Raw genomic sequence first — 21,396 nt, forward strand, 5'->3', positions numbered from 1 at the left:
GGAAATTAATTCAGTACCACTGATCTCTCTGTCAACATGAATAAAATGATTAGAAAAAAAATGAGATAAAGTAATCCCCACTCCTGAACTGTGAGAGCCACTACAATTTAGTGGGCAATATGTAATATACCTCCCCCTGTGACACCTTTCCATTATAGGTTACACTGTCATTTAAATTAGGGTGGGGGATAACTACCTTTCCAGATGTGTATGTCATGACTTACACGGCAGAGTGTAATTCCTTGAAGAAGAAGGTTGAAAAAGTTAGATGTTTCTTTGTGTTTTTCTAACACTTTGCACACAGGTAGACAGAACATACGGGACGATCTGGTCTATTGGTTCACAATGAGGGGGAAAAACCTCAGTAAACGGAACACACAGATCAGGAAAAGAAAAAGACAGAAAAAACAACTATCAGAGCAGCTTAGCTTTCTGTATTCTACGGGCAAAAATAAACAAATAAATAAAAATAAAAATGCCTTAAAGACATTAGTCACTGCAGTGACCAGAACTGGGGAAGACACTGAAAAATCAGAAAGTATGCAACACAAAGCCCCTCAGAATTTTACTACAGCAAACCCTCCATGTCTTGGATCCAACTAACCCTACACTGAAAACATGTGGGGAAGAAGTTGTTGCTGCTGAGGTATATACCGCATAACTGCTGGTCGCATCTGTTCTGAACATGCAGACTTTGTTCCTCACCGTTATTCCCTAAACGACATAGTATAACAACTACCTGTACATCTCCTACATTGAATTAGGTGTTCTAAGTACTCTAGAGGTGATCTGACGTATATAGGAGGGTGTGTACAGGTTATATGCAAGCACATAGAACATTTTACACAAGGGACTTGAACATCCCTGGATCTGGGTGTCAGGGGGCCCTGGACCAATCTTCAAGAATACTGAGGGACAACTATGTTTACTCAAATCTGAAATTGAAACACAGAAATAAACTCCTACCCAGGGCCTTCCATCGAGCAGTTACCTAACAAATACCTGCAGAAATGAACCACGTCCGCCACGGAGCAGGCGCCGGCTCTGAGTCCTGGTCTCTAGAATCATGAAGACTAGAGAATCCTAAAGTAACACGAAGGAGCAAGCTTTACGCCTAGGAGTCAGGTTCAACGGTGAGAGACTGTCTTTTGTATTCTTCAATGTCACTATTTTCCTTAGGACATCTCGTCACTATCCTGGGATATTAAAATAAATGTTGTAATGAACATTCCTTTAACAACTGCAGCTGAACATCAATAAAAAAGCTAAAAAATAAAAACAGCATTCCTTTTGTTGCTGTCCTATCTTGTGAAGTCTGCTTAAAGTATGTTGTCCAGCAATAAATAGCTAGACAGACTGGTACGGATTTATGTGTGTGTCCACACACACAAACAAACATATAAAAATTCAATACAATGTGTAAATATACACATGTGAATATGTATTACAAACAACTACATCTCACAAAATCCAAATTCTGTATCTCAGAACCAACCCAGAACCAACTATCTAAAAACAGTGAAGGGGGAGGAAGATTCAAAGAGGGGACAACTCTGAGGGTACAACTCAATCCTACACATCAAAAATATAAGTTTCTACAGTTTTTAATTTATTGGCAAAATTAAGAATTTGTTTTATAAAGTCCATCAATGGACCAACCATGTAGGAAATTATATTGATCAGAACAAACTCAATAAATTTTAAAAGACAGATTAACAAAATATAAGTAGTAACATTTCAAGATATTGAAAAGATTCCTTCAATTCACATTTTGTCATAAAAATCAATCATGGAAGGCAGAAGGAGGCAGCGGGGAGGAAAACTCTCAGCCAATATTCTTTTATTACAAAATGTATTCTCCTATTTGTAAACAGTGCGCTTTACTGCCAGTGATTTGGTAAAACGAATAATATTAACGTGAAAAGAAAGGGTTAAATTCTCCCATCTCAGTGCAGAAAGCGCATGGTCTGCTTTGTTTGGTGTTTGGTTTGGAGTAAATATTAAAATAGCTGCTACCATGAGACAAGATAAGAGGGCTCATGATTAAGCACAGGATAGGCAAGGTCCTGAGTAGCACTTCCCGATTCTGATAAAAATCGAAGCAAAATAGAATTGCCCCTTAACATCGTCCCTCATGTTCTGGTGCTCAAAAGAATTCCCCAGTAGCTCAGGCCTCAAGGAAAGCCTGCAAAATAAAACCGAGTCCTTTCCACTGACCTGAATCTTGATGAATCCTACATCACTGTATCCTTCAGAAAAACAAAAACCACAAGGAAAATAGGGCAAATCTCTTCCTTTCTGTGACAGGTAATAGCCTTCCATTATTCACTCTTATCATTCCCAAATTTAAAAATTGAAATAAAATAAAAATTATAATCTAGGCTATCTGCAGAAAAATCTATACTGATGGAACAAAATACACACACACACACACACACACACAATCAATGATTCTCAGAAAGCTCCAGGGCAGAATTCTATAATAAAGCCAAAGTTCTCCACAAAGGAACTTGATATGCTTTTAACTCCTGCTGAATATCTGCCGAGAAAATTAAGAAGCAAAAACTAAACAATAAAGCATAGAATTACCCTGGCAAAATGCTAATCCTGCATTTCTGAACTATTTTTGAACTTCCAGGTGAAAGTTCAAAGGAAAGCAGCCTTCACCTACAGCTGCAGGGAGGAAAGAAGCGAGGTGACCTCACAATGCTTGAGAAAGGGAAAGGCTAGAGTGTCGCTTCCTACTGATGTCCGCAACTTCAGCCACACCACTGGTCATAAAGCATAAGATACAGCACAGGATCAAATTGTGGCCCTCTATTAATAGAATTTCTGACAGAGTAGAGGAAACACCAGTTTTATCAAACCCTAGGAGCACAGCAAAAACATCACGCCTAACACTCAACTCCACCCAGGGCATATACTTACCAATAACATGCTGTGCCAACTTCACGTACCATTTCCACTTCCTAAATATACAGGTGCTACTGCAACACAGCCATCTTCTCCAGGATACAGTCCCCTAGCCAAGGCCGTGAATGGGAGTTTTCATACTCCACAGGAGGAGATATGGTACAAGGTAATCAATTAGGATATAAGAGAAATACTGAAGCTTCAATCTGTATCTGTTATTTGGTTTCTACTTTTTAGACTTGTAATACACAAAATACATTACTACAGTGTAATATGTATGTAATATATATTTTAAATATTTATAGTGTATAGATGTTCCCAAGTTTTTGGAATGACAGGGAAAACTGGCTTTAAAAAAAAGAAGAATAACTATTCCACATATAGGCAGCCTACTCTACATATTAGTTTCTACGGAGGGTACTGTCAAATACGGTCATGAACAGAATTCCCATCATCCTTGTGCATTCCATTCTAAACCCTGCACCATACTGTTATAAAGATCATTGCATTCTGACTTATCACAACCCTATACAATAGCAGGCAGATGGGGGTGCAATCCCAGTTTTTTCACAGCTAAGAAAACCAAGAATTGGAAAGAACCACCTGGCACTGATTGCTGCTTCAGCCCTCTTCCCCAGGCTGCCCCACCCTGCTCTCCTTCATCTGCTGCAGGAGGTCTGTTTCCTTCAGATAAAAAATCATACTTCCCCCCAATGAGGATCCTTCAAGTGGTGGGAAAAAACAAGATATACTCTTCATGAAATGACAGTTTGGGAATGAGCCCTCTCCTCACCACCTTTCACAACGTAACCATTCATCCAGCCAGATTAAACATTGGGCCAGTCACTCACCTGGAAGAATGACGACTTAGGTAGAGAGAAAAATCAATGACCTACTAAAGAAAAATGCACATTCAGAATGCCACAGGCGGGACACATTTCTACTCACTGCCTACAAATACCCTAGTGTCAGGTCAATGCCAATGAAAGAAAATCTGACTCCATTCATCCCTTTCTTGTTTTGAAAGGAAGGCAAAGCTGAGGGACAAGAGGCAAAGAAGAACCTTGAAGCTGACCTTAGGACCACTCAGAGCATGCATGTGTGTGTCATATACACACACACACACACACACACACACAACTTTCTGTAGAAAAAGCTACCAAAAATTACTTCAAAGCTGCAAACCTGACAACCACAAGAAAATTGGTTTATCTTTTAATGCATGAATTGTGTTAAGGACTTCTATTTAAAAGACCTGCCTTACTTCATTTTTAGTACCTATCAATTTCCTCCCAAATTCAGGAAGTTATTCAAATCCATTTAGCATCCAAGCTCATTTGCCCTTAATTGCATTTCTAATAAAAAATTCTGGTGTGCCCTATTCTCATTGTAAACGAAACCACATAAACAAGTTTATCAAACCAAACAGCTTCTCAACATGAGATTTATTATGCTCATGGAAGACTAAATGAAAGCATTTCCCCCCATAAACACCACATATTCTTTCTGTGCAAAAAGGAACATACAATATTTTTTGTTAATTTCATTGTAATAAAAATGTCAAACTATCAAAATTAAGAATAAAGAGGCTACTTGGAAGTAACTCGAAGTTACCATACATCACATAAGCCTTAAGTCCTAATGCTTTAAACAGTCATCCACATTGTACTTAGTCTTGAAAGGGTAGAGAGTATCGATGTCCACAGGACAAAGATTTCTTTCCATTGTCCTCTTTTCAAAGAGTGGCTTAGTGACCATGCCAAACACGGATCTCAGAGGTTCTGTTTCAAAACGTGGCCTTGTAATCGGCTCTCCAAAGTGATCCCTGGTGGGGTCTTGGGCTTGCAAGGACTTCAGTTAATGCTGCCCTAAGATAAGAATGGCAAAGGGCACTATCGTTGGTCAAAGCGGCCTGTCTGTAAGGCACTCCTCCTGATCCTTCCCTAGGCCAAGCACCCGGTGGGCCAACAGAACTCTCAGCTGAAATGCAGGTGCAATGTCTATCAAATAAAGCCCGAAATAAGTTCTAGGAGCTAATATTTACCAAGGTCAAACACACAGCAGGCACGAGATCCACACATTTTTTCTTAGTGTTCCATTAGTTTCATCAAACAGTAGATAACAACATTGTAAATATCTCCTAAACTTGGAGGTGGTTTAACCTGCCCCTCTTTTTCAGGACTCTTGCCTTTCCTCTACACAATGTTCACAGTTCACAATGTTAATGTGGGCGGGGAGATGATCTACTTTTAGGACCCCAGAGTTAAGGACTAAAGTCGTTTCAGGTCCTAAGGAACATCCAGGCATCATTAAGAAACACTGAAGCATTAAGGTCAAACACTCGGTTCTTCACTGCTTATTTATGTCAGTGAGGTGATTGCTACATATTTCTAGGTAAATAGAAAGTTAAGAGGCTTTTCTCTGGGGATGGGGGGTCTCATACTAGTTGTTCAAGACCACCAATGTGGTCTATGGAGAGGGCGCTGCTTTCTAAGCACGCAATTGTAAACAGCAACTGGTTGAAGTCCTAATTAGCATTAAACAGGCCCCAGAGCGAACAGCAAGATGACAAGGGTCACTAAACTAAAGAAGAGGTCCAGCTACCCAGTCCCACAGGACAATGCCCAAGATACCCATGCAAATTAGGGAAGCAGCCCAGGCGTGTAGGGGATGAGCAAAGGCACCGAGACCTCCGGCCCTCCTTTCACATTCCTCTCCTATAAAAATACAGAACAAAAGAAAAGAAATCCAAATGGCCCGCTTCTTCAGTGCAATGTGATTCCTAATTAGTAATCTCTCTGTCCTGGAGAAACAACAAATAAAAGGCGGCTAAGAATACAGCAACGGCAACCAAGAAGACTTACGAAATACAATTAGCGTCTGTGTTAAGAAGGGCGGTGAGTTTCTCCCCCAACATGCCAGTGTTCCCACCACAAAGAGGAAATCTTGTACTACCAACTGCCGGTTTGATTTTTTTCTGCTGAAAAAAATAATAAAGAACAAATTCCACACACACACGCTATTCAAGTGTGACAAAGAACCCCTTTTCTCACAATATACTATAGGACTGTAGGTTTTTCCATTCCATCCATAAAAACCCTTCCCTCTTCAAATTACTGCAGAAATTTGATTTGGAAAAGTTGGAGAGAGATATATGCAGCATTTGGAACCCTATTGCCTTTTATCTGACCATCAGCCATAATCCACTGCCCTGTTTTGATTTGGGTGTTTTGTTTTTTTAACCCTGCTTTTGTTCCTGGCCAATCTGGGAAAAATTTTCAGCTACTTTGAATGACAAGAGACTTTGTATCAGCAATCAAATTATTTAAAGTCAGAAAATATTTATTATTCCAAAGGCAATTTTTTTCCCAAGGTGACTCAAAAAGAAATCACAGTTCAGAAAACTTAAAATCTAACATTCATTATTTGAGCTCTACTTTCTAAAACAGAAAGTTGTCTTTGTTACAAAAACAGAGGAGAGACGTAACTCTATTAAGAAACTCTTCCTCCACTGAACAGCAACTTAAAAACAAGTGTTTGCAGTCATAAAGTGCATTAGGTCTACTTAAAAAAAAACAAAAATTTCTTTTAAAGCCAAACTTCTTACATGTTGAGAAATGAATACTTAAAAAGGAAGAAAAATAAAACATTTAAACATGTAAGTACATGTTATATCCCATGCATTCTTTAAGATTTACCTCTGAGAACACAAATACATGACCACAAACCTGAAAATGTTAGTTCAAATTTATCACAGAACAAACAATACGTTGTTGTTTGTATTTCTAAGATACTTTTTAAAACCACCTTTCCCAATCATTCTCAGTCATTTCATTTGATAGGTAAGGAGTGTGAAAATTAAGTTTGAGAACTTCCTTTATATGATGCTACTTAGGTTTTTATGTATTTATCTTACAAGGTATCAGTATAATACTTAGAATTTACATCATGTATCCAATAATATCTGCATTATACAAACATTCAATACAAAGAGGTGGTGACAGCTGTCATAAAGCAGCACTAAGTCTGATGTTTTAGGGAAATTATTTCAAAGCCATCTACCCCATAGTTCTCACAAAAGGGAAAAAAGAAACGAAGTATTTTACTGCTCTTTTAACCCAGAGAAAATTATTTTTCATAGGTGTTAGAATGGTCAGTTATACTCATTACATTAATGAAAATGAGCAAGATAGTCTCATTCACAGTAAGAGTATCAAGGCCCACACGTCAGTAGCAGTTTTGCATTAGATACTTAATATAAAAGTTTAAAAAGCAGATACTGGCGAAGAGTTTATACAGTTGACCCTTGAACAACACAGGTTTGAACTGTATAGGCCCACTTTTAAGTGTTTTTCTGTTTTTCAATAAATACTGGAAATGTATTTTCTCTTCTTTATAATGTTCTTAATAACATTTTCTTTTCTCTAGCTTACTTTATTGTAAGAATGCAGAATATAATATATGTAACATAGAAAACATGTTAATCAACTGTTTATGCTACCAACATGGCTTCCTGTCAACAACAGGCCATTAGTTAAGGTTTTGGGGAGTCAAAAGTTATAAGCAGATTTTCAATTGCCAGGGCCCCTGCCTGCATGCTCAAGGGTCCACTGCACTGCGCTTCACTCCATTTAGTAACAATCTTACAGTGGGTAAGGGTGTGCTGAGAGACAAAGAAAAAGCTGAGCAAATAGTAAAAATAATCTTTACTGTAATTCAATATTCACAAATAAATGGTACAGAAAATAACCTACAGAACATCCATCTTTAAAGGAACAACCCCTACTGTGGAAGTAGAAATCTAATGAACGAGACTCCATTAATGTTAGAATTAGGACATGTCACATCATAACATGGCTGTTTGTTTAACTGCTCTGCTAAATGACATTGCTACGATCTCCCATCTATGATCACATCTTTACTTTCTGGATCACAGTATAACTATACCTGCTAGCATACACTTTCTGAATAACAGAGATATTACTCATAAGCTTATCCTGGTAGTTTTTACAATGCACAGCTGTGCCCTGAATATCAAGTTTCTAAACTGTAACAAATGTGAGTTACATGTGAAAGGCTTATCATATGAAACATTCTTATTTGCTGTGTTCTGTAAGTGACTGCATTAGACTAATGTATTTGATAGATCTTATTTGATACTTAACATTTCAGACTGAAATCCTTCAGTATTTTCCCACTGGCAAGGTTACAATAAGCCCATCAGCGTTTGGCCTTTGCCAATCGTTCCCACCTCAGCAGCTCTCACTACCAACTTCATCACCCAGCTCTGTAACCATTCCAAACTTCCTTACCCTTTCTACCATCCCACGATGTTAGGATTCATTGTCTCGCTCGTGTATGCTCTCTGTCTGGAATGTCCTTCGCAGCCACACTGTTTGCTCAGAGAGCTACTCGGCCTTGGAGTGTCAGGCTGTGAAAGAATTCCTAAATGACTGACAACCACAATAAAAGCAATTCTCCAGTTTAATACTTACCAAGTCTTATTTCAAACTTCTTCAGAAGGATAAAGCTAAAGAAGAGATAATATTTTGGATAGACCTAGAATGCTCAATATTTAACAATGTGCCCACCACAGCTCTCTAGGAATGGCTGGGGGATAATGAAACATTTTAAGATATCATTTTTGCTCTTAAGTTATGTAGAAGAGTGTTGGGGTGGTAAGGCTACTATACATAAAATAAGTAGAAGACACAAACAAAATCTAACCAAAAGCAAGAACCTGGAATAATAATTATGCAGATTTATATATTATTTTATAATTTATAAAGTAATTTCCATGTAGTACCAAGGTTAATCCTTGCATTTGGGTGAAGAAGTGATTTATATTATACCCAATTTATGGAAAACAAAGTTGAGTCCCATCCCAGGTCATCCGATTCTTCCCAATGATGAATCTGGGACTCTACTGTAAACTCATTATCGCTGCACTTTCTCCTAGACGGTACAACACCCATGGAGAAAGCAGCCTTGACATAAGTGTTGAAGAATGGAAAGGGTCTGGATAGGGAGAAAACAGCTGTTTCCATTGAAAAACAATGGAAACAGTATGGACATTGACAATTCAAGAGACTGAGAAAAGATGGATATGCAGGAGCAAAACATTCAGCTGGGGAGTGGGAAATGGATGCAATTTGTGAAGAGATGCAAATCCAAGAAAAGGCATTTGGAATGAGATAGTATATAAAAATTTGCAACTGGCAGTTTGTGAGCAAGGAAACATCAAAGAACTTAAGAAAGACATTTTAAATAATACTTTCCAGAACATTTTATTGGAAAATCCTCAGTACGATTCAATATAAGATTAACAGTTTAGCAGCTGAAGAAACTTGGACTTGGACACACGAGAGTGGAACATTGTGAATCCTTTGTAAAGATGACCACAAAACAAAAAATAAATGCATCCTCTAAAGATTTCTTTTAGAAAACACACAGTATGGAAAGAGGAAATCATTCTTAGTACATTTCACTTTGATTCCTTTGTTTCACTGCCTTGCTGTAAAAAAGAAAAATATTTTAAACAGAAAAATGTATTTCACCTAAGTCAATAACCAACCAGCTGGTATATTGATTGCTACAAGCAGGAGAGCCCCATGTGCCCCTTTCTCAGGAAAATACAAGTTCATGTGTGCTGTTCTGGTACAGTTATTAATTATGTCCCCTTGCACTCTCACACATACTCTAGATTAGACAGTAAATGATAAAGGCATTCCAGCTCTAACTCACTACAGTGAACACAGCACTTTCCCTGTTATTGGAACGTCTGGTCACACAGCCCCGAGGGGACGCACGGCACAGAACCGGTCCAACACGGCACCCCTTCACTGCGCAACACAGGAACAGAGGACCACAAAGCCGAGAATGGTGGCTGGCTCCTGCTCTCAAGGAAGTTTAAGGCATGCTTTTTAAAGCTTGTTTAACATGACGCAGATTTTTGTGTCCAAATTAAATCCCCAGCAGGAAATGAACAAAACTTAAATGTGCAGGTGATTCCCAACCCAGCACACGCCCAGAATGGAAACAGGATGCTAGGCCACCGCTCCCTGGGGACCAGTCCCAGCCCCTCGCCGTCTGGCAATGCCCAGAACCGTCAGGAAAGGCCCTCACTGGCATTTTTCTCATTTTGCTCCACGCCATCTTATGTTTAGCATATGTTTGTGTGTGTGTGTGTGTGCGTGTGTAAGATCTACATATAAAGGCACTATTGGAAATGCTAACATGAGTAAGCCAAGATATCCCTAACATACATTAGCTAATACCGGTATTTAGGTATCACTGGAAATTCAGCCAAAGTTGCGTCAATTCAGGGGGGTACTCTATATATACACACGCTTGATTCTCCTGGTAAAACCAGAAATTTGGTTTTATGCACACACACACAGACATCCCATTTCTAGGTTTTCCTTCATTATGTTTCCTCTTCAAAGGAGAAAACACAATCCTCTCAAAAAATGAGAATCTGCCAAGCCTTCAACTAGAGACTACAGAAATTGAAAGAGTATAAATGTGTCAGAGAAAAATCAAACCAAGCCTACAAGGGAAACGAGCTGAATTTTGTCTCCTTCCACTAGATACGACTTGGTACATTTACATTCCCTACCACAGTGCTATTGAGAAAGGAAGAAATATGAGCATCATTATATATCACAGGCTTTTATTGCTGCTAGAGACGAAGGCCAGCCTCAAGCTGAACATTTTTATTCTCCAGTAAAAATATTTTTCTTTTGAGATTGGGAAAAAATTTCAGTGACCATTATTAGTTACCTCGAATGCCATGTACTTCAGAGGGCTGAAAGTCAGCTAGCTTCACCGCACACGTCCTCTCTTCACTTGCCTCCCCTCTGCACCCTCATGGGGTGGCCTCTCACGGCCCTCCCCACGCCTCCTGAGCGTGGGGATCCCCCTTCCACCTGTTCATTTAGTGTGCGCCCTACAAAACAGGCAGCACCTGCGCTAATTTTTTCCTTGTCATTAATTTCAGATTATTTTGTTAGTTGCAAGATAAACCCTAAAATAAAATCCTGTTTACTAATGGCATTTTGGTGTCACTCTTACCAATGTCAAGAGTCATAATTTATTTGAAAGTTAGATGGAAATCAAGCAGTTGGTTTGTGGCAGAGCAACTTCCTCCCTCGTATACTTTTCCTCTCGTTCAAACAGAATGGAACACTCAGCTTGGGCAGAGGACACGAATACCCAAAGACGGTTCCTCAGAACTCTGTGCTAGCTAGCTGTGGCCAGACGATGAAATTCCAACAAACAGACCCAGCAGAATTGATGTGGTCAACTTCCAGGCCCTGCCCTTGAAGGAGCATGGGTGTCACTCCCTCCCTCCTTGCTGGCACTGCCCAGAAGGAGGACAGAATGCTGGGGGGCATGGCAGCCACCTGAGACATGAGATGACGGCCCAGACTTGCAGATTTTTTTGAGGAAATCCCTCTCTTTAAGAAGCTCTGTCTGCCCTAGACAGGAATTTTTATGTGAAAGACAAATAAATAAACTTCTGTAACATTAAGGCCATTGTTATTTTGGGATGTTTTTTAATAGCATAAACCTATAAATTGATGAATAAACCTACTTCTTCCCTTTGTTTCTCTTTATTTGTCTTGATATCTTAAATAAAATAAGAGCAGGAAAAAGTTAAACATATCCTGGATGAAAGAGGTGTCCTTCCTAACCACAGGCATGGCAATTCCATCCATTTAAAAAAGTAAATTTACATAGCTCACAATGCAACCATGGATTACTCTTTTCATTCTGGCACAGAAAAATCTTCCTTAAAATTCTAATCTCTCAAACCACCAGGAGAAAAAAGTAACATCTGCTTTAAGAAAATGGCAGGGGGGGAGGTCTCTGGGGGCTCCTTTAGGACTCAAGCATCCATATCCTGGCTAAAGAAATATCCCTCCTCATTTTGCTGGAGATAAATTACGTGCTAGACAAATTTTCTTTAGTCCTCAGGACATAAACCACCACCTAGGAAACTCCAAAAGTCCAAACAATATTAATTATTTATCACAAATCAACAGATATTTCACCACAAACTGCAATACAATCAAAGAACATTAGGTTGAGCAGTAACAAATCACTGTCAAGCTTATGACTGTATATAATTCGAAACAAGACTCTAAAACTGCCAAAAAGACATAGAGGCTGGTAGTCCCTGCTGACAACCAGTATAACTAACCCAGAAGTAACTGTGAAGAGAAGTGAGGTGGGAGAAAGTTTAGATGCAGCAAAGCAATATATAACACTTTCACTTGGGCTCCATTTTTCCATCCAAAAAAACAAAAAACAAAAAAAACCCAAAACCAAAACAAAACAACTATGGCATATAAATTATATGAAGAAAAATATATATATAAACTACATATACATCAAAATAGCAAACCACAATTAAAAACAAACAAAAAACAGCTTCTTTCAAATCTTTGTCTGTAAAAAAATACATATACAAGAACAATTTCTAAAGGAATTAGTAATTATCCTGCCTCTATCTTCTATACCTAGGAAAGGGATATCTCTGCTACCCCAGCACTGGCTTCTGGTTTATATCTATAGCTGCGTAATTCCACAGTTTATGAATGAAAACAAGGAACCAGGACAGAATCTGAATAGTTGTAAAATTTCAGAATTTCTTGGGAAATTAGCATTATCTGGCTTAGCTTTTGATATGGGCAGGGATGGGGGGGAGTTAAACGTATTGGGTGTTCGGAAGAAAGACAGAAATTACTCTAAGTTAACTATTCACTGTGTCCCTTAAGAGAAGTCACAACTTTTCCACCTCCTGCCGTGACGCAAACTGCTTCCCTCCTACGTCTACCATCAGTGGACAGGAGAACGTTTGGCACCGACAGAAATGTTCTGCACTTGATAACCACTAGTCAGGACAGTTTACAAGCTCTGGAAATGCGGCTAGTGCAAGTGAGAACTGGATTCCTTATTTCATTTTAGTTAAGTTAATTTTAATTGTCACATGTGGCTAGTAGCCATCACACAGGATAACACAGGCCCAGATGGTGCTCGACTTCAACCATCCTTAGTCTCCACACAAATGCTACCTCCTCTCTGAAACATTTCCAGATCCTACAGCCTAGAAGTCAGACCTCTTTTCGCTGGTCACAGCAATTTAACTATACCAAAAAAAAAAAAAAAAAAAGTGGCATGGGGTTAGGTCAAGCATATAAGGTAAAAATATAGTTTAATCAAAATCAGTCAATATTATCTTATTAAAAAGATCAGTAATTTCTAAGTTGAGTCTAGTCAACCTTTCTCCCAAGTTGGAAACGAATTCCTATTTATTCAATTAAACACCAAAGACAGTAGGGGATTTGGCCATGACGTAAGAAAAATTCACATCTAAACTTCTAATAGACAGCAGTAGAAGGAGCGGCACAAGATAAATGAGACCAACGGCAGGAACGGAAGAAGATTCAATTACAACCCTATCACACTGACTCCAATGAAACCCTGGAGGCTGAACAGGCAGAACCCACACAACAGCGCCTTCCTCTTCCCATCTGCACTCTTCCCCCTTTCTCAACTCACCGAACTTTCTCCCTTAACTACCTGCTTCCTTTCCAGCTGTCCTCTCTGTCTTTTGCAACCATCTTACATATTTCAATTCATGTAAATTAAATGGCAGGTATGATGAAATTCCACTAAAATAGCACTTACCACTTTCTATTATTGTTCCTTTTTATTTATGCCTAACATCTCTGTCCTGCTCAATTGTTTACCTTTGTCTTACCCATATGTCAACATAATTTGTACTGTTGTCAAAGAAAAGCATTGCATTTAAGCTTTACCGTTACTCTTTCTCATTTTATAATAAGATAAATTTGAAAACAACCATACAAACTCAAAAGCCCTCAGTGACCCAGAAGGTTTAAAATCAATCCATACATCAATCAACCAATACAGGCATCCTGTCTGATGTACAGCAACCACAACTCAGTTCCTGCTGCCGATGCAGCATAGTGGCACGGGGCCATGCCTGCCCGCTCCTTCAGGTTTTCGATGGAAGCCAGAAATTCAGGCTTTTATTTGAAACCCAATTTATAAATGTTTAACTTATTCAGTTAAAAGGAAAATAGAAGATACGGAATGTATCAAGCAGATGTCCTCTGGCAAGATCCTGCAGAAGGACTCCTGATCTCTGCCCTAAAGGACAAGTGCTCCAGGCACTTCTTGCGTCCCACCACCCTTTACTGTTCGCCCAGCTAGGAGTACTCTGGGGGACAGACATTTAAGTCACCTGCTCCGGAACAAGTTATACTTTGATAGAGTAGACAGACAATGGAAAAAAATAAATTAGTAAGGTAATTTTAGATAATCGTCATGGTTGCATCTAAAGTAAGCAGAGTGAGTAAAGAGAGAAGGGCTCATTTAGATTAAGTGCTCAGTGGCAAATCAATGTCACCCTTGGCTTTTCTTACACAAATGAAAAAATGACTTCAGTGCAAGAAGGCTCCAGGGGTGGCTCTTTTAGAGCTAAGTGGTTGGATTGACCATATTTACCTTGCTTTGAGGATCAACGCATCCTCTTCGTAGGCTGGACTGTGTGGAAGGACACGACTGAACCCTCACACAGAAAAGTTTTGCTGAACTAAACTAGAGAGCTCAGTTCTTCCAATATTCTGTAATAAAGTAAAATGTATCTGAAAATCTGAAACCCTAAATCCCTCAGATATCCTTATAAACCATTGGCCAATAGGTACTAGGAGCAAATTAATTCATCAAATGCATGTGTTTAAGAAATTTCATTGCCTAATCATTTACTACAGTTATATTAAGTGGGATACTGAATTTCACACTGTAAAGTTTATTATTTCCTAGGCAAACTCAAGTAAAAGTCATAATTTGACTTGCAGTTAGGCATTTTATTAAGAGTATAATAATAAATTACTCAAGGATACTTAAATTCTAATGGGATTCACATCCACACACAAAATTAAATTCTAGTAGTAGAATTTTGTACTTAGGGTAACATATATATTTTTCAATAAGAAGTCAAAATATAGGCATCTTGGCTCTCCAGGTTTTGAGAACTATATTAAAAGAAAACAAACTCAGATAACCATGAAAAATAAGTGTTTCTTGTATCACTTCTCACATTTATGTTCCAGAAACATATAGGAAAGATGATGCCTTGAACATATATGCAACTTCTAGGTCCTCATCTTAATTGTTCAGCAGTTGTACTCAACCTCTACATGCTACGTTGCTATGAGTAATACTGCCAGACTCTCAGAGCCCCTCAGCTGGTCCTCCTGAGAGAAAAAGAGAGGCCCACGGGATGGTGGCCTGGGGGCTTAGCTGGGCAGGGCTGTTTCAGGCCCTCCCTGGCACTCTGGGATCAACCCGCTTACAGAGATCACATATTTTGGTACGTTCTCTAGGTCTCAGCAGCTAGGCCGACTCTGTCCTCGGAAGAGAGTGTCTCTGATTGCCCATGCTGCTTGTGTCTGGATGCGTAAAAGTCTTATTAGGGGAAAGTACTAGCATTCCCAATCATCACGATCTATGCCACATTCAGGACAGCTTTATCAGTCGCTGAGGAGAGAGTTATCTCCATTGGATCCCTGCACTCTCTTTCTCACTTGGTTCTGATCCTAGATACATACACATAAAAACTAGAGCTCCCAGAACCTCCACCGTGACAGCCAATAAGCATACAACTGCAGAAAACCCAGCATCAACCCCACAAACGAAGGAAGCACACCTATCAAGATGCCAGAAACTAAGGAATTTCCTGGATATACTACACATGTAACCTAATTAAAAAGACATTAAGGCCCTAAAAAACTGGCCACCTTACCAGAAAATTATACAGTATTTTAGGCAGTAAACAAAACGTGTTTGGCAGAGTTCCACCCGCACATGTTAATGTGCAGGGTGGGGAGCTGGAAGTGTGGACAGGCCACGGGAGACCAGGCACACACTATTCAGCGTAATTCAGAGCAGCTGTGCGAGAAGGCCCACACAGCCTCCACAACACACAAAAATCAAGTGTGCTGGGGCCCTGTCCCTCTCTAAAAAGCTGAAGTACCAGAAAGGGGCTTAGACACAGCCGCAGCACAAACCTGGCACTGCGTTCAAAGCAAAAACGCGGGCATTAAGTGTGAATTCTGGCACAACAGGTACACTGAATGGCAGAGGGGAGGACAGCAGACACAAAAGGCTTCTGCTGGACTTTGTAGAGCTCCAACTTCCTCTCTGCTTCCCCCTTTAACTTGTAGAATCTCCACATGACCTGACCTGCACAGCTGATTTTTATCAACCAGCACCCCAGCACAAGTTCTGTAAGAACTCTCTCGGTAATCCTGCAAGACAGGCAGGCAAACTCCGGTTCTGAACAGCCCTCTTCACTTGCAAAGCTGACTTAGGAAAAAAACTATACATGAAGCAATTGAAAACACACAACAATATGAAGAAAAGCTTATTCTTGAAAAATTATTAAACTCACTGTTGTATTCTCAGGACTTGAGAAAATGTGGCCTCTGGGAAACAAGATACCTGAGAATGGATGAGGGTTTCTTGTGAAGAACAAGGAAGGAACAGCTGAGGAAGGAGCAGTATCTAAAGGTAGCTGGGTTTCTTTAGGAAATAGCTGGGTTTCTTTACTGAAAATGCAAATTCAATAGCAGAATTTAAATCCTCACAAGAAGAAATAAACAGTAGAATCAATAAGTAGAAAACACTTTCTTCATCCCCCCTCCAAAACAAAAGACAAAGAAAACTCAGATGAAGAAGAAAGAAAAGCTGAGTGTATAGGAGAAAGAACAGATATCGACCTACAGTTAATCTTACAAGGGACAAAAAAATGAAAAGGGTGAAAATATCAAACATTTGCTGGGAAGAAACTTCCACAAGCTGATAAAAAACTGAAGGATGAGACCAGGTAATACTCAGTACCAGGCAAAAGTAATAAAGATTGACCCAAGTCCGGCCATGTCCTAGTTCTTCTTTTAAGTATAAGAATTTTAAAACTCCTAAAATCATCAAGAAGAAAATTTTAAAATCACACGCAAAAAAGAGAGAGCATCACACTGGCTTCAGACTTTCCCAGAGGCCAAAGAAGCAGTATTGTAACTCAGTAACATATCTGACAAGCAGTTCATTCATGAGGAAGAGAGCACACAGTGGCAGATACACAAGGGTCCTCACGTGTCTGCATGTAAGGACAATATGCACACACATGTGGAGCCAATATAAAGGTGAAATCAATAAGGGGGTACTGTAAATGTGGTCCCCAAAAAGGAGTAATGTAAAAGGCACAAGTAATTTCTAAAAAACATGAATCAAGGAAAACATAAAAAGAAGCAATAATAATGTGCCAAAAGAAATAAAAGAGTAATAAAAGTAAAACAGAGAAAATATTGTCAATTTTAAAAAAGGATATTGCTGTCTTTGTGCTAATAAATTACTAGAAAAATACATGTTCATGTTCTTTAAAAACTTAAGGTAAGTATTCCTGGAAAAAGATGCATTCTTCTCAAATAATTAAAAAAAAAAACAAATCCATCTACAGCATCCAACTACATGAGAGAAAAAGATACAAATACGTCAGTCAGCACAGTATATGTGATTTATACTCCTATATTTAAAGACAGTATCTTAGAATGAAGAGAAAATACAAGTGAAGATACAGAGATAGATACAGTGGTGTGTGTGTGTACGGCGGGGGAAAGGGGAAGGAGACACACATATGCAATCTGTTCTGTGAACAAAGCTAAGGACTGTGTCAAGAATGTAATTCGGTAGGAAACATTGACATACATTATTTTTCCTGCTTAAACAGAAAAAAGAAATGGGTATTCAAAGAATTTGAATATTACAACTGACAAGTTTGCTTTAATGAATATACACAAGGTAAGATTTACAGTTATGAGTATGCAAAACATTTTATTCTTGTATCATTAGTTATTAATCATTGCATTATACATAAGAACAACTGTAAACCTACTTTTGCCCCACCCTGTATTTGAGAGTGTATTTTTCACACTCTCAAAAATGTACAGCTGTCATTGGTAGGGAGTACTTTTAAAAATAATCCTGTATTATAACAAAAGAGAAAAACTTCGGCACATTTTAAAAAGGATAACTTTCTTTTATCACAATGAATTTAAACCATACATTTTAAATGTATAAGTAAAAAAATTGTAGTTAAATATTACTTTGTGAAACGATGAAAATAGCCCTGGCCGGTGTAGCTTGGTAGATTGAGTGCCAGCCTGTGAACCACAGGGTCGCTGGTTCAATTCCCAGTCAGGGCACAAGCCTGGGTTGTGGCCCAGGTCCCCAGTAGGGGGCATGTGAGAGTCAACCATGCATGATCTTTCTCTCCTTCTCTATCTCCCTCCCTTCCCCTCTCTCTACAAATAAATAAATAAAATCTTTCAAAAATTAAAAGTAAGTCAAAACCAAAAAAGAATACATTAGAAAATAATGATGAAATTAACACCTATTCTTTGTTGCCAAGTAGTAATGAGAGGCAAATTTATAACAAAATGCTTTTGTTCTAAGCACTATAAAGTAGAAAAGGTTAGATAAATAAGCATTTAAACGTAAGTTAGAAATATGACAAGAAAAAAAAAAGAAATAAAAATCAAGTTAGAAACTAATTAGAAGATAGAAAAATAACACTGTGAGACTGGTTAATACATGCAAAAAGAACTGTTATGAAACAGAAGTACATGAAAAAGAGAAACCTCTAGACTAGTAGTTCTCAATATGTCTGTACTTAGAGATGACTCAGGGAAATGATTAAAAACATAATGACTCGACTGCAGGGACACCCCAGCACTAACTGCTTTAAACTACCACCCCCGTGGTTCTGGTCCCTGCCGCCCAAGGACAGCCCTTTGAGAACGTGAGGAAGTGTTTTATACCCAGCTCAAGTCTGTTAGAGACAAACAAACAAACAAAAGAATTCAATAATAAAGGGACAGAGAAATATGACAAAGATTTTTCAAGTTAGAAGAAAAAACTCTTCTCCACTTTATCCTAATAAATTTTTAACACTCAAAGAATAAATTACTCCACCAAAGAAAAAAACTATGCTTAAGGAGGAAAAATAAAACTGAACCGATGAACAGCCACAAAAGCAATAAAAAGCTGTCAATGAAATACCTTCTGAAGAGAGTCAGACCAACATGATTACATAGATAAAGTCCTATAAACCCAAGGGACAGATATTTGTGTCAAATAAAATGTTCCAAAGAACACAGAAGCTTCCCAAATAATTTTATGATGCTGGCATAACTCTGACAAATACAGCTTAAAAAAAGGAAACCACAGCCCAATCTCACTCATGAAGACAAGTACAAAAATAAACCACTTGCAAATATACTCTAGCAGTATATTAATATATCACCATGTACTTCTGTTGACTTTATTTGCAGGTGCAATATTCATTTAGTTACAGCAAAAGTATTAGTGCAATTCTTCACATCAGTACATGAAGGCAGAAAAATAAATGGGTAACTATACATGTATTTTAATGATAAAAGTGACCTGTTGAAGACAGCAGAGTGAAACACGTATCTACAGTTGCACTATCACCAAACCCCAGTGAAATGTGAAAATTAATAAAAGGAAACCTTATTTAAAATAATCTTATAGGGGTAGAAGGGGGAGCATCAGTTACAGACCCTGTAACTGAACTGGAAGAACGGTCAATTAAGGACCTCACCAGGAAGAGACACATCTTGCAAATCACACTACTTCAGTTCACCAGCATGAGGAGAAAAAGATTCCGGCCTCGCCCAGCAACCCAGCCAATAAGAAACCATGACCGCCCTGAACGCTCACTTTTTCCTCCGATAGAGTCTCATTCAAAACAACCGAAACAACCCCTCTCAACCTCCACCGTTCTCTCTACAAAGCAACATTCCTCTCCTTGTGTGTTGCACTTGCTTATAGTTTTTGCTATAGCTTGCTTGCCCTGAATTGCAATTCTTTGCTGTTACTGAATAAATTCATTCTGCTGGTTAAAAAAAAACCAAAAACAAAAAACACCTGGCTGGTTTTTTTCTTTTCTCTGACAACAAACATTACTGAGCAGGGGTTTTTTTAAAGGGCATAAATGCTCAAGGGCACTTTGTTGACAGACTACTACATTTTGCCCATACACTCTTTTGTATCATAGTATTTCAGCACACACTAAATGCATAGGTATGGAAACTTAAGTCCGTGTCAGCCCGTATGTCAGCTACTCTTAACTTCGCTCCTTCCTCCAGGCTCCGTAAAAAGTAGCCTGTCATCACATTCACCCTTTTCTCATCCGGTTCAGATCACTGGGCCTCCAAACCATGTTGTCAAAAGACAAAAAGAATGAAAAGGAATAATGAATTTATTTAAAGAGAGAACTCAAAAAAGGGATAGATTATCAAACAAGATTTTTAATTGAAAAGAAAAATATTCAACAGCTCAGTGTGTCTCAACACCTCAGCAAAGCGGGATTAGAGGGAACATAATAAAGGCCGTATATGACAAACCCACTGCCAGCATTACTCCCAACAGAAAAAACTACAAGCATTCCCTTGAAAATCAGGATCAAGACAGAGATGCCTGCTTTCACCTCTCTTATTCAACATAATACTGGAAGTGCTAGCCACAGCAAGCAGACATGAAGAAGAAATAAAAGGCACCCAAATGGGAAAGAAAGAAGTAAAACTGTCTTTATCTACAGATGACCTGATACTGTACACAGACATCCCCAAAGATTTCACCAAGAAATTATTAGAATTGGTAAATTCAACAAAGAGCAGATTACAAAATTAATATCCAGAAATTCATTGCATTTTTATATGCCAATAATGAACTAACAGAAAGAGAAAATAAGAAACCATCCCATTCACAATTGCTACAAAAAGAATAAAATACCTAGGAATAAATCTAACCAAAAGTGTAAAAGATCTGTACTCTGAAAATTGTAAGTCGCTGAAGAAACTGAAGAACATACAAAAGTGGAAGCACATACTGTGTTCATGGACAGAAAGAATTAACATCATGAAAATGCCCATAGTACCCAAAACAATCTACAGATTCAACTTAATTCCTATCAAGATTCCAAGGATGTATTTCACAGAACTAGAACGAATATTGCAAAAACTTATATGGAACCACAAAAGGCCCTACATAGCAACAGCGATCCTGAGAAAGTACAAAGTTGAAGGAATCATGCTACCTAATAATATCAAAGTATACTATAAGGCCATAGTAATCAAAACAGCATGGTACTGGCATAAAAACAGACACATAGATCAATGGAACAGAATAGAGAGCCCAGAAATAAACCCACACTTTTATAGTCAATTAATATTCAACAGAGGAAGCAAACAAATACAATGGGCTAATGATAGTTTATTCAATGAATGGTGTTGGGAAAATTGGACAGATAAATGCAGAAAAATGAAACTAGACCACCTTCTTATACCACAAGCAACAATAAATTCAAAA

The 21,396-nt window shown here is 38.5% G+C and overlaps 1 protein-coding gene across 1 annotated transcript in view; it reads right to left on the minus strand.

Moving 5' to 3' along the window:
* TMTC2 (transmembrane O-mannosyltransferase targeting cadherins 2) overlaps positions 1-21,396 on the minus strand; it is a 398,129-nt gene that overhangs the window by 305,533 nt on the left and 71,200 nt on the right. The gene's annotated exons all lie outside the window — the stretch shown is intronic.

The sequence above is a fragment of the Desmodus rotundus genome, chromosome 3 (assembly GCF_022682495.2).
Source record: "Desmodus rotundus isolate HL8 chromosome 3, HLdesRot8A.1, whole genome shotgun sequence".
Taxonomy (NCBI): Eukaryota; Metazoa; Chordata; class Mammalia; order Chiroptera; family Phyllostomidae; genus Desmodus; species Desmodus rotundus.